Consider the following 12,770-nt stretch of genomic DNA (forward strand, 5'->3'; position numbering starts at 1 on the left):
ACACTATATCACTCTGACACTGACTCTTCTGCCTCCTTGTGTGTTTAAGGATTCTTGTGATTACATTGGGCTCTCCCAGGTAATCCTGCATAATCTCCCTATTTTAATGTCAGTGATTAACAACTTTAATTCTGTCTACAATCATAAATCTCTTTTACCATATAAAGGAACACATTTGTAGAATCTAGGGAGCAAGGCCTGGGTGGCCATTATTCTGCCTACCACAAATTCCAAGTATACCCGATGTGGCATATCTCACTTGGTGCCATTTCCCTCGTGAGTGACACAGTTAGGTGTTCCTCCTCTCATCATTTATCTCCAATTTGCTCTGCTACAATACACAGTAGGGCTTATTATTTTGTGTTGAAATCACTTATATATTATGTACATCTTCTTCGTGTGACTCTTTCAAGATTGCATCCTAATTAAAAATCAGGTTGCCGGTGAGTCAGGTACTGTACTATATATTTTGTACCATGTGGTTTTTACATTAATACTACGAGAGAGAAAGTACATCCATTAAATAGACTGAAAACTGAAGTGTCACAGTGGTTAAATTGTTCACTCAGTCATGCCTCTTGCAAGCCAGGGCTGGGATTTGAACTCATGTCTGTCTGGTTCCTGTGTAGTCAATTTCCTGCTGAAGTACACTCTCTCATCTTGAGGTCCCCTATGATTCACACTGAGGTTCCAGCACCCACTAGATTTTCACTAAAGATTTGTTCATTTTTAAGTGAGTCAAAGAATCTCTTTTCCTGTTACTACTTCACTCTCCACCTTGGTGATGAAGTCAATCTCTTCAGTACATCACAAATCTTTATTCTGCTTCTCATCTCAAAGACAGACTTTTTACCAAATTTGAACATTTTTTTCTCAGTTGACAGAATGACTATCCATTGTTTTAATTCTTCATGTATTTTTTTAGTTCTTTAACTGATAGAGAGATTATCATTATCCAAAGACAATGAAAGCTGCTTAATAATGAAACTGTATCTTGTCTTGAAATATCAGTGCCCCTAAGCTTTTCATCTGCTCCTCTGGAGGAAAAGCTTCAAATAAGTGGTTTCCAGCTCCAAGACTTCAAAAGATCTAAACTGGGACTGGAGCATCTCGTGTGTGAATATCTTCCCCATCAAGTCTGATGATCAGCAGGGTTTGCAGATCAGAGTTCTAAAAGACATTGAATAATATTCTTTAGTCTGCATCACCTTATTGTGGGGGTCCTCATAAAAAAATTTCTCTGCACATTGTGGAAATTCAGGAAAGTTAGATAATAAATGAGTCAATCACTGTAACTTAGTTGATAGCATCACATGTTGTAGATAAACAGGTATAGGAAGGACTTAACCATAATGAAGAAAATTCTCACAATTTGGCATCAGAATTTATCCAGTTTACTCTAAGGCACACCTTCTCATTAACAGAATGCCCCATTATACACAAATACTTTTTCCTTTGTAACAGTAACACAGGAAAGCAAATAAATCAGTATTCCTTTGGTTACTAATGTGTGCACTTTCTTTTTCTGGTTCACATAGAACTGTTATCTTTACTAAACACTGTTTGAGCTCAAACAATAAATCTATTTACCAATACATAGGTTGACCCACATGTCTATTCAGCTGGAAGAAAACAAAGTCTATTATATTTTAAAAATATGGAGAGATACAAAACTTTTTTTTCTGGTTGTTTGTGACTATAATTGAGACTTTGTACCAAACATCTATGATGTGCAGTACACTCAATCAGGAACTGGCCCTGTATAGGCACTAACCCAAAGAAGCATGGTTTACCTTTCATGTGTCCTGTGGACCCAAGCAAAACATACGCTTTTACAACCACAGAGTTAGAGAAAATCAGGTATGGCAGAGCATGCACTTTCCTTAATATTTCTTTCCATAATTTATATATGTCCCTTCTGTTCATATCTCATTCACCAAAGCAAGTCACATGACAACAGAGGTAGGTAGAGCGGATATTCACAGAGAGAAGGACTCCAAGCAGAAAGAAGGGCACCAGCAGAGTCTCAGAAATGGTCTGTTGAGGTTAGTGGGTTGTTTGGTTAGGATTTAAGCATTAAGTGGTAGGAATGAGGATGATAATGACAAAAGATGACAGTAAGGGCACTAACCTAAGGACACATGAAACTCCTTATAAACCCTATCAGAGAGTTTATATTTTATCTTAAAAGCAATACAAAATAGGTTAAAGATTTAAATAGGAAAGTGGCACGATCCAAACTGTATTATAGATTGATACCTCTGGCTATTGCATAGAGGCTTTATTTTCATACATCTTGAGTTACCAGAAGAATATCCAAGTGGTGATATCTAGAAAACACTTGTATACACAGGACTGGAAGGAATCATTAGCACATAGACTTTAGAAGTTTCAAACATATAGTGTTAGATGAGATGGGGCCCTTAGACCTGATTTGTTTGCCTCCAGATGCATGAAAGGAATTGAATTTGAAGGTCTTCTGATAGGACATGGGCTCTTTAGTTGACCCTAATCCCCATCATTATTTTTCTTATACTTTTTATTAACTAACTGGCTCCTGAAGACATTTGAGTTTGTGACTTCTGATACAGTTAGGGTTGCCAGATAAAATATATGATGCACAATTAAATTGGGATTTCAGATAAACAATGAATAATTTTTTATTATGAATCATATTTTTATTTGCTATATCTGGCAACACTTGGCACAGATGATAATTTAAGTGATGGAAATGGATGGCATTAGTAGGGACAGTGTCCAGAGAAAGAAGTGAAGCAGGTGTTAGACAGTGCCTGGCATACAGAAGAGAGTCAGTATTTACCATTAACGAATAAAAGTCAAGGGCACAGAAAGACAAACAGCAACATTTAGAGAGTATTTAAGGGGAAGGAGACAGAGAAAAGTAGAAAGGAAATCCAAGAGTGCAAAGTAAGGAAAACCAAGGCCAAAATGCCTCAGAAGAGGTCAACAATGTCACATGCTGCATGGAAATCAAGCAAGATAACAACTGAAATTTTTCCACTGGATCTGTGACAAGGTCATCATTGGTATCCTTGGAAAAACATTTTACTAGAGTGGCTGGAGGAAAATCAGTTACCTTCAATTGAGAAAAAGATAGAAGAGAGAGAATATACAACTCGTCAAAGGCTCTTGGCTGTGTTAGCAGTGAATACAGGAATTATAACTAAAGTAGGCATGGAGTCCAAAATCATTGCCTTTTTTTGTGGCTAAGAAGAAATTGAGTGGTAGGAATTTCTAATGTTGTTAAGAAGAAACTAGTACAGAAGAATAAGTCAAAGATAGTTAAATGAAGAGAAAGAAATAATCACTGTGGAAATTTTCTTAAAGAAGCAGACCAACATATGATCCATAAAGCTGTTACACAGATGTCTTTTAAGAAAAAGGCCACAATTGTAGCAGAGGGGATGAGAAGCATGGGTGTCCATGCAATGAGTTTTGGCAATAAGAATTTCAAAGGATTTCTATACGAGGGCTTCTACTTTTTCCCCCCCGGGGATGAACTCTTCTGTTGACTTAGGTATGTCAGGAGCTAGAGAATGTATAGTGGTAAGAAAAAGTTTCCAATAGTCTGAACAAGTTTTCAATGGCCATGTGAATCTCAGGAAAGAGAGTTCAATTGGGAAATATATGAGAGTAGTGAGTAGAGTTGAATACTCTGTTGGATTGAAAACTACATTCAACTTCAGAGTCTCTACAGGAGTCCCAACAATGTGTGGGGCTCTTGGTCTCCCTCTCCATGGGGACTCAAGCTTTCTCTTGGGGTTTTATTTTAATATGAAGGGAATCTAGATCCACATGCTGTGCCCCTGAATTAATTCCAGAATATTAAGTAGCCAAGTGGTGCTATGAAAAGAAAGAAATTAGCAGCCCAAGAAGGAAAGAAGGGGATAAAATCAGGGATAGCTGTGACTCTTGAGACTTTGCTGCCTAGGCTCATCTCCTTATGTAACTTAGAGATGACACATTTGTGTTCAATTAATTTTTAAAATATTCTCTATCTTTGAATTTTTTTCTAGAACATTTTTTAGTCATTATAAATTTGAAGAGAAATTTACTGCTTAATAACATAACCTAAACTTTCACATATTTCATATTTTTTGAAAATTTTCATATTTTTAGATGATACTCTAGTCATATTCATTTCAACAAATAGTTGTGAATGCCTTCATGTCAAATGCTCATATTGGTAGGATAAACAGAGTACCTGATCTCAGAAAGTTTTAAAAAATCCAATTATAAGGTAATCTACACCAGGAAAAACTAGTTCATAAAATATGACTTCAAAATCCAATGCAAAAGCCAAAAACTAAATAAATACTAAATAAATAAATAAATAAATAAATAAATAAATAAATAAATAAGTTAATGGTTAGTCCTCTTATAAATGGATTTACCATAGGTTCTTTTAAACAACAAATGCTCCTGGGACATTGGAAATATAATTTGATTCAAAGACCCTTGGTGTATCTACAAAGACATCGACTACATTGAATGAGATGTGTCTGTACCCGCCAGGTCACCTCCGTGATTCATACCTTTATTTTTGTGCACTCATTATAATCTACTTGTATTTCCCTCCCTTCAAGAGCCTGGGGAAGATAGGAGGAAATTGCATGGGTGCTTAACTGGAGAGCATCTCAGTGCTGATGAACACTCTCTCCTGTTCAATTTTCCCTTGTTCTTCTCTTATTTACTCTATCAAAAGCTGCCTTGGGGACATGTTTTATTTGGTGCTTATACTGTACCCTGGGAATGATATTAGCCAATGAAGAATTATTGCCAAGATCACAAACTCCATGAGTGTAGAAACTGTCTCTCTTGGTCAATATTTTGTCTTATTTTATTTATATTTTACAAACACAGTGTTTATTATGTTATAGGCACTGTTCAGAAATATTTACAAATATGGCATCATTCTATCCCCATAGCAACCCTATGAAGTAGGTGCAACCAGTTTTACAAGAGAGGAAATTGAAAACTGAGGCCACAGAGTTAATGAATGAAAATGTCTATATTTGAACCTAAGCTGGCTCCAAATCTTGTACCTGTAAGCACTATGCTGAGCTATTGCCTCACAACCATGACGACACCATTGAATTTTCAGCACCAAGCACAGTATCTATATTTTGTAGGTACTCAGTAAATATATAACTAAATGATACAGGAAAACTAATGGGTTACATTTCCATTCTCTTTTTACTAAACCACAGTTCTGTAAGATCAACGCCTCACCAACCTCAACCCCACTCCCCACCTCAGAATAAAGGATCAGAATCTACTGTTTCCATCCATTGAACAAATAATTATTAAGTGCTGTTAAAAAGCAAAAATCAACTTCACTAAATGTCAAAGATCTTACTGACTTTATCAACAATTAATAAGTCAGGCAACATCCCATCTAGGAGGTAGGAAGGAGTTCCAAGGAGCTATACAAACTGAAAGAGTTTTATAGGCAGAAAGGAAAGAGAACAGGGAAGTATAACAGGCAAAAAAATAGATTGATTACGGCAAGGTCACTTTCCATTTCTGGGAGAGGCCAAAACTGTAATTAAGTTGCAGTTTGGTGACATGGTGCTTTGCATTAGTGACTTCACTTTGGGCCTGTTGTCTTGTTTTAACAGTGTCTATCCTGAGAAATTCACAGGTGATATACAGTTGACCCTTGAACAACATGGGGGTTAGGGACACTGACCCCTCTGCAATCAAAAAGCTGCATGTAACTTTTGATTCCCCAAAACCTTACCTATTAATACCCTACTATTGACCAGAAACCTTAACCAATAATATGAACAGCCCATTAATACATATTCTGTATGTTATATGTATCACAGACTGTATTATTACAACAAAGTAAACTAGACAAAAGAAAACGTTATTCAGAAAATCATAAGGAAGAGAAAATACATTTACTGTACTGTAAAAAATCCAAGTACAAGCAGAGCTGTGCAGTTCACACTGATGTTCAAGGGTCGACTTATATTTATCGATTGACCTGCCAAATAGTAAGGGTGAAATCTCACTGAGATGAGTGGGATTAGGGTTCTGCCCTACGTGTGCCAGCTAAGTGTGTGGCTGCTGAGACCAGCCATCATTTACCTTGGGGAGCACAATTGCCTACAACCAAGTAACTACTAGAATATTCTGCGATTGAATTACACTAAAAGCAGCCAACATAACAATGCCACAGCTACACATCTGCACCTTTTCAATGATTGTTGTCAACTACTAAAAGCTTAGAACACCATCTGAATATTATTACCGTTTCTCATGAATGAAGAGACATTTTCATCTAGAGATCAGGCACCATGAAACTGCTACACAAAAATCTCAATAGGTAGGTACTGGGGAAATCACAAAGAAAGGAGGATAAAGGTAGCAGTTGTAATTGCCTGCTCAGCAAAGAGAGACAAATCAAGAAAGCTTCTGTTTTAAAATTTTTTATAGAGGGGAGTATTTCCATGACAACTAAGTACCTAGTTATTCTAATTGCGAGAGAAACAAAGCATCTGAAAAGTCTGGAAATTTGTTCCAGGCACACAGAATAAATCCCAGCAAAACAAGAAACATTGATGTCTCATTAAAAGCAGTGAAAATTCACCACTAATTCAATATTTTAAAAATTGACTATATTTCCTGAAATTATCTACATTTCAGACAAAATATTAGCTCTTAAAATTGGCTTGAGGTACATGTAGTGCTACACATTGATAATCTTTTGATTTTTTACCTTAATTTTCGAAGATCAAATTGATTGAAGAAAGTAGAGTATGTTACCAAACTGAACCTTATAAGTAGTGACAAAACCATGGGCTTTAATTTAAATTGATGTTAATTGAATGGTCTGATTTATCAGAAGAGCTGTCTCCCTCTATATGCACAAAGGATATTACCAACAAAATCTTATTTCAGTTTATGTTAAGATTTGTTTTGAGATATATACTGGTTAAAGTAATCAAAGGCACAGCAAGTGGACCTAAATCAATAAGACTGGTCTAAGTTTATCTGAAATATGCAAGACAGAAAAAAAGGATTCCTTTTAGTACAAAATCATTCTCATCCAAATGGACGATTATCCCTTTGAGGAATTCTATTGTGGTTCAGATCTTTGCCTCAAAAGGCAATGGACTTCCTTTCTCATTCTCTTGAAATATATTTCTCCTGACCCTTTCAGGAATTCTTCCCTGGGAGGTGAGAGTGTGTCCTATTGGCAATCAATGTATACAATAGAAGTGGTAATGAATGCATTGTCTTTAGAGTTGGATGACTGGTTCAAGCCCTGCCCTTGTAGCTTCCTAATTATCAATAAAGAGAAAATCATTTGATTTCTCTGAGCCTCAGGTTTCTCATTTGTTTATAAAAAAATAAAAAGTATATCAATCTAAGATGATCGCTTGACAAATATTATTGTGCATCAGGCAAGAGATTAGGCACTGGAGATAAAAATAAGTCATGTCACTGTTTTTGAGAAATATCTAATAAAGAAGGTATTTTTAAATTAAATGTATTTGGAATACTACATGATCAATTATATTATGAAGATATAAACTGAACATTCATTGAGCTTAAAGGATGAGGAGATAGCTTTTCCTGAAGAAGACGAAAACAATTACTCAGAGGTAATGATACTTGAGCTATCTTACAAAAAGTATGCTGAATAGAGGGAAGCAGGGGAGAGAGTGAAAGAAGGAGGCTGGATGAAAGAATAATGTGTGTCAGGTCTTGAAGGAGAATGCCTTAAAGTTCCGCAGGTTTGGAGTATCTTAAGGAGTGTGTGGTTGGGGTTGGTGGGGTCGTGTGAGAAGGGAGGGAAGGACAAAGAAGAAGTCCTAGGCCAGATGGTGAGGTACTTGATATGCCATGTTGACAAACTGAGAATTGGAATTTTCCCAGAGAAAAATGAGAAGATGATGTAAGTTATGGCAACTAGGAGTAACACTTTTTTCCCCCTTAAAGATAATAAAGGCTCTTGTTACCCAACTTAATCTGAAGCGAAGACTGATTCAACTAGTTCTAGATCATGACTTGACTCAAATTCCCCAGGGTGTATTCAGAAGATGGTTGAAAGTAAGGTGACCAACTCATTTTCCAGGACTTTCTCAGCTTTCTAATGAAAACTCCCACCTCCTGGGAAACTCCTCACTCCTTATCAAACTGTGATTTAATGATTTAATAATGATAAATCCATCTTGAGACCCATTCAAAAGTAATTTTATACCAAAACACCAAAAGAACTTCAATTCAAGATGGTTTACAAGTCCCCCAGGTGGTTTAGTTGGTTAAGTGTCTGACTCTTGATTTTGGCTCAGTTCATGATTTACAGTTGGTGAGTTCAAGTCCCGCATCAGGTTCTCTCCATGATGTTTCAGATTCTCTCTCTCTCCCTCTCTCTTCCTCTCCCCTGCTTGTGCTCTTTTGCTCTCTTTCAAAATAAATAAACTTCAAAAAATTTTTTTCCAAAAACATGGTTTCCCCATAAAGATGGTCCAGCTGCATAAACCACCAAAATTGTATTTCAAATGGTCCCCGATGTGTTTACAATGTTCAAGGAAAATGGAAAGTATAGAATATGAAATCCATTTGTTTGGGGGCACTTATATAATACCTTTCCTCCAAGGAAAGAGCAAGAACACTTTCATACCATCAGCAAAGTGTAGCTTCCAAGTTGGGTTTTTAATTTACCATCTTGATTAAATAAATAAATAAACACCAGAATGATTAGAAAAGCTAATAGTTAAATTTCCAAAGCACTTGTTTTTTATTGTTTCCTAGGGAATTTGTTTAACTTTAGAGGCATTCAGTTGTCTGCACTTTAAACTGAGATGCAGAAGACCTTCATGGTTTGTTTGTTTTTCCTAAAACTTTGTTGGTATATTTTGTTTTATTAAGGGTAGTATTTCCCTTTAGCGTCTTACTAACTTAAGTGTTCCACTAATTCATAACAAGAGGAGGGTATGTAAGTGTGTGTGTGTAAAACTTTTAAATTATTGGGGCGCCTGGGTGACTCAGTTGGTTGAGCGAGCAACTTCAGCTCAGGTCATGATCTCCCAGTTTGTGAGTTCCAGCTCCACATTGGGCTCTGTGCTGACAGCTCAGAGCCTGGAGCCTGCCTCGGATTCTGTGTCTCCCCCTCTCTCTGCCCCTCCCCTGCTCATGCTCTGTGTGTGTGTCTCTCTCTCTCGATAATAAATAAACATTAAAAAAAATTAAAAAGAAAACTTTTAAATTATTCACATAAAAAGTCTATATTAAGGAATTATATAATTATGTTTAAAAAGCACAAACAGAAAGAACTATTAAATATTATTATATCTCAAATGTAATAAGCAGTAAAAAGAATAATATACTGCCATAATATTATTACAGTTGGTGTTAAAATTATGCCAAGAATTAACAGTACTAAGCAAATTGGAAAATAATAAAAAAGAAAAATTTTATATAATATGTAGTGAAGTATTATGTCTAGAAAATATTAAATATATGAATTCAGTGTTTACAAAGTACCATGAAAGTATTTTGACCAGTAAAACTAATCTTAACCCCTTTTTTGTACATCCAGGAAATTCATGTAGAATGTATTTTTCTGGGGAATAAACAAATTAGGATAGTAATATAGTATAGAATTTCTAATATTAGTTTGTTTTTTTTAAGTAATCTCTACACCTAACATGGGGCTCAAACTCACGACACCAAGATCAAGAGTCACCTGCTCTACCAAATGAGCCAGCCAGGTGCTCCTAACTCTAGTTTTAAAGGACCCTTTGTCACATGATCTGATGGGGAGATCAGAAATTCTGGGGAACATGGAATATCATAATATCCTTTTTTTCCCCAAGGAATATCTACTAATATCTTTTTTTTGTTATCTTTTTATTTTATTTTTCATTTTTTTAAATTTACATCCAAATTAGCATATAGTGCAACGATGATTTCAAGAGTAGATTCCTTAGTTCCCCTTACCCACTTAGCCCATCCCCCCTCCCACAACCCCTCCAAAAACCCTCAGTTTGTTCTCCATATTTATGAGTCTCTTCTGTTTTGTCCCCCTCCCTGTTTTTATATTATTTTTGTTTCCCTTCCCTTATGTTCATCTGTTTTGTCTCTTGAAGTCCTCATAAGAGTGAAGTCATCTGATTTTTGTCTTTCTCTAATTTCACTTAGCATAATACCCTCCAGTTGCAAATGGCAAGATTTCATTCTTTTTGATTGCCGAGTAATACTCCAGTGTATATATACCATATCATCTTTATCCATTCATCCATCGATGGACATTTGGGCTCTTTCCATACTTTGGCTATTGTTGATAGTGCTGCTATAAACATGGGGGTGCATGTGTCCCTTCGAAACAGCACACCTGTATCCTGTGGATAAATGCCTAGTAGTGCAATTGCTGGGTCGTAGGATAGTTCTATTTTCAGTTTTTTGAGGAAACTCCATACTGTTTTCCAGAGTGGCTATACCAGTTTGCATTCCCATGTAGTAATATCTTGAAAGCCACTTGTGTATCATTGTTAAAGGAGGTCATCAAGAGGACATGACCACTGGTTGATCCGCCAGCTGGACCTGGGCAATAGGAAGCCTCGCCCTCTCCCCTGTCTTAGGAATGCATGTTCTGCTCACTGTGCCCACACTAGGAGCTGGTTCAAGGATGCATCCTTGATAGAATTAGGTGTTGCTGAGACCATCTGGACAGTACATGTGACAGAACCCAGTTAAGGCCACTACATAAACTTCTAAGATCCTGGCGGGTGAGTGTGGAGATCTACTCATCTTGTGTCTGCCCAAGGCAAGCCTCATATGTAAGTCCCTTTATTAAACCTGTCACCTACCAACCTGCAGTGGCCTGCCTCTTTCTTCAGTCTCTCCTTGGCTTCTGTGTATCTGGGCCAATTCGCAAACCAACAAGCGTGGAATGCAATTTGGCAAATTCTAGTTAAATTATGACAAAATTCCCCATAAAGTGTATTTTTAAAATGAAATTTAGAATACAAGGCCAATTTGGCAGATGCCTTTGCCCCACGAAATCAATAAATCATCTAATCAATTTTAATGCCTACTTACATGTTTGAATGATACATAAATTAATATTTTGATTATGTGGAAAGGACTTATATGTGAAAATGTCCACATGATCTTTCAATTTGGATTCATTGTAAGTACCCACCTTAGGGCCCATGGAAGGTATTAGAAAATCCAAAGAAGGGTTCAGGAATTGAAGCTGACCTGTGCGTGGCTTTGGTAAAGGCCATTCTGCCAAATGTTGCACCTTTACAAACCAGGAGCCCCACACCTTCTTCCCTCAGGTTCTAAATGAATTCAATCCTTGAATGGACTGAGGGCTAATTCCTCCTCTATTTTCCAGTGAAATAAACATTGCAAAATCATTTGGAATGTTTAGCTTGAAGAAGGCAGGGACAATGTTACAATTTTCAACTTGTTAAGGCAGTGTCAAACAGAAGTAAGGCTAGATAGATTGTCTTTCCAGAATCAGAAGAATGGGCAGATCAGTGGAGGGGTGGCAACATTCTCTAAGCATAGGTAAGAATCCCAGCAGGTGTTCTTGGTGCTGTAGCCATCTCCCCGTCGCCTAAGTTCTCAACAAGAGCGCAAATAGGAATGTCTGAAATCTCTATGGCCCCAACCATCACCTAGTGTTTTGAAGCATTTGACAGGGGCACCTGGGTGGCTCAGTTGGCTAAGTGGCCGGCCAACTTCAGCTCAGGTCATGATCTTGCAGTTCGTGGGTTCGAGCCCCGCGTCGGGCTCTGTGCTGACAGCTCAGAGCCTGGAGCCTGCTTCGGATTCTTTGTCTCCTTCTCTCTCTGCTCTTCCCCCACTCACGCTCTGTCTCTCAAAAATAAATAAACATTTTTTTTTTAATTTGACATAGTTTGAACCCTTCAAGGAGTATTAAAGAGACATGCTATGTAGGTGTATGTGCCTGGTTGTCATGTGTCCCTGGCATCAATTACAGGAGGAAGAAAAATCACTGAGCGAAGCCTAGTACTGAGCTGCTCTGAAGCCACGTGGTCTACCACCATTTTGCCCAAGCCACCTTTTCTGACCATCTTTGTTGGATTTTGTGCTAACATTCTGTCCAAAAGTTATTATTTCTATATACTGTTTCTCAGCAACCACCATATCATTCTCCAGATGGGATGTGGCTACATTTCTGGGTAAGGAACACTGATTCCTATTTTATATTAAACATAATTATGCCTTTGACAACTACCTGGGCCAAATAAGGTCCCATTATGTGGAGGGACACCTGCAGGCTATTGGTGAGCTATTTTCCTGCCTTAAAATTCCCTAATAGTAGTTTTGGATAGATTCTGTGAAATTAAAACAGGGCTCAGATCAAATTTTGTCTCTGTGCCAGGGAAAAGGGTGTTTCCCAGGTCTGGGGTGAATAGGGATGGTGGAGAATGAAAAAATCTTCCTCTCTTTCCCCACGTGTGGATTCTAGTACACCTATAGTAATAAGAAGAAGAAAAAATAGCCAATATTTGCTCTGTAATTATTATGTGGCAAATACAGTACAGAGCACTGTTGTCCATTCAGATGTTCATTCAACAATATTTCTTGATTGCCTTTCTGTGCCTGACAAATGTCTTCAGCACTGGAGAGTCAGTGGTGAATAGAACACAAATAATTCTTGCCCTCATGGAGCAGGTGGACTGGGGGAGAAGTAGAATAAATCACAAACCAAAGAAATAACATGAGGTTGGGAAAAGTGCTATGAGTTAGGTAAA

At 37.3% G+C, this 12,770-nt stretch overlaps 1 long non-coding RNA gene across 1 annotated transcript in view; it reads right to left on the minus strand.

Annotated features, from left to right (window-relative positions):
• Positions 1 to 835: 835 nt before the first annotated feature.
• Positions 836 to 12,770, minus strand: part of LOC125922673 (uncharacterized) — a 288,478-nt gene continuing 276,543 nt past the window's right edge. Inside the window, exon 3 of the long non-coding RNA XR_007457732.1 lies at positions 836 to 1,170. This is a non-coding gene — a long non-coding RNA (uncharacterized LOC125922673). The remainder of the gene's footprint in view (positions 1,171 to 12,770) is intronic.

This window comes from Panthera uncia, chromosome B1, assembly GCF_023721935.1.
Source record: "Panthera uncia isolate 11264 chromosome B1, Puncia_PCG_1.0, whole genome shotgun sequence".
Lineage (NCBI taxonomy): Eukaryota > Metazoa > Chordata > Mammalia > Carnivora > Felidae > Panthera > Panthera uncia.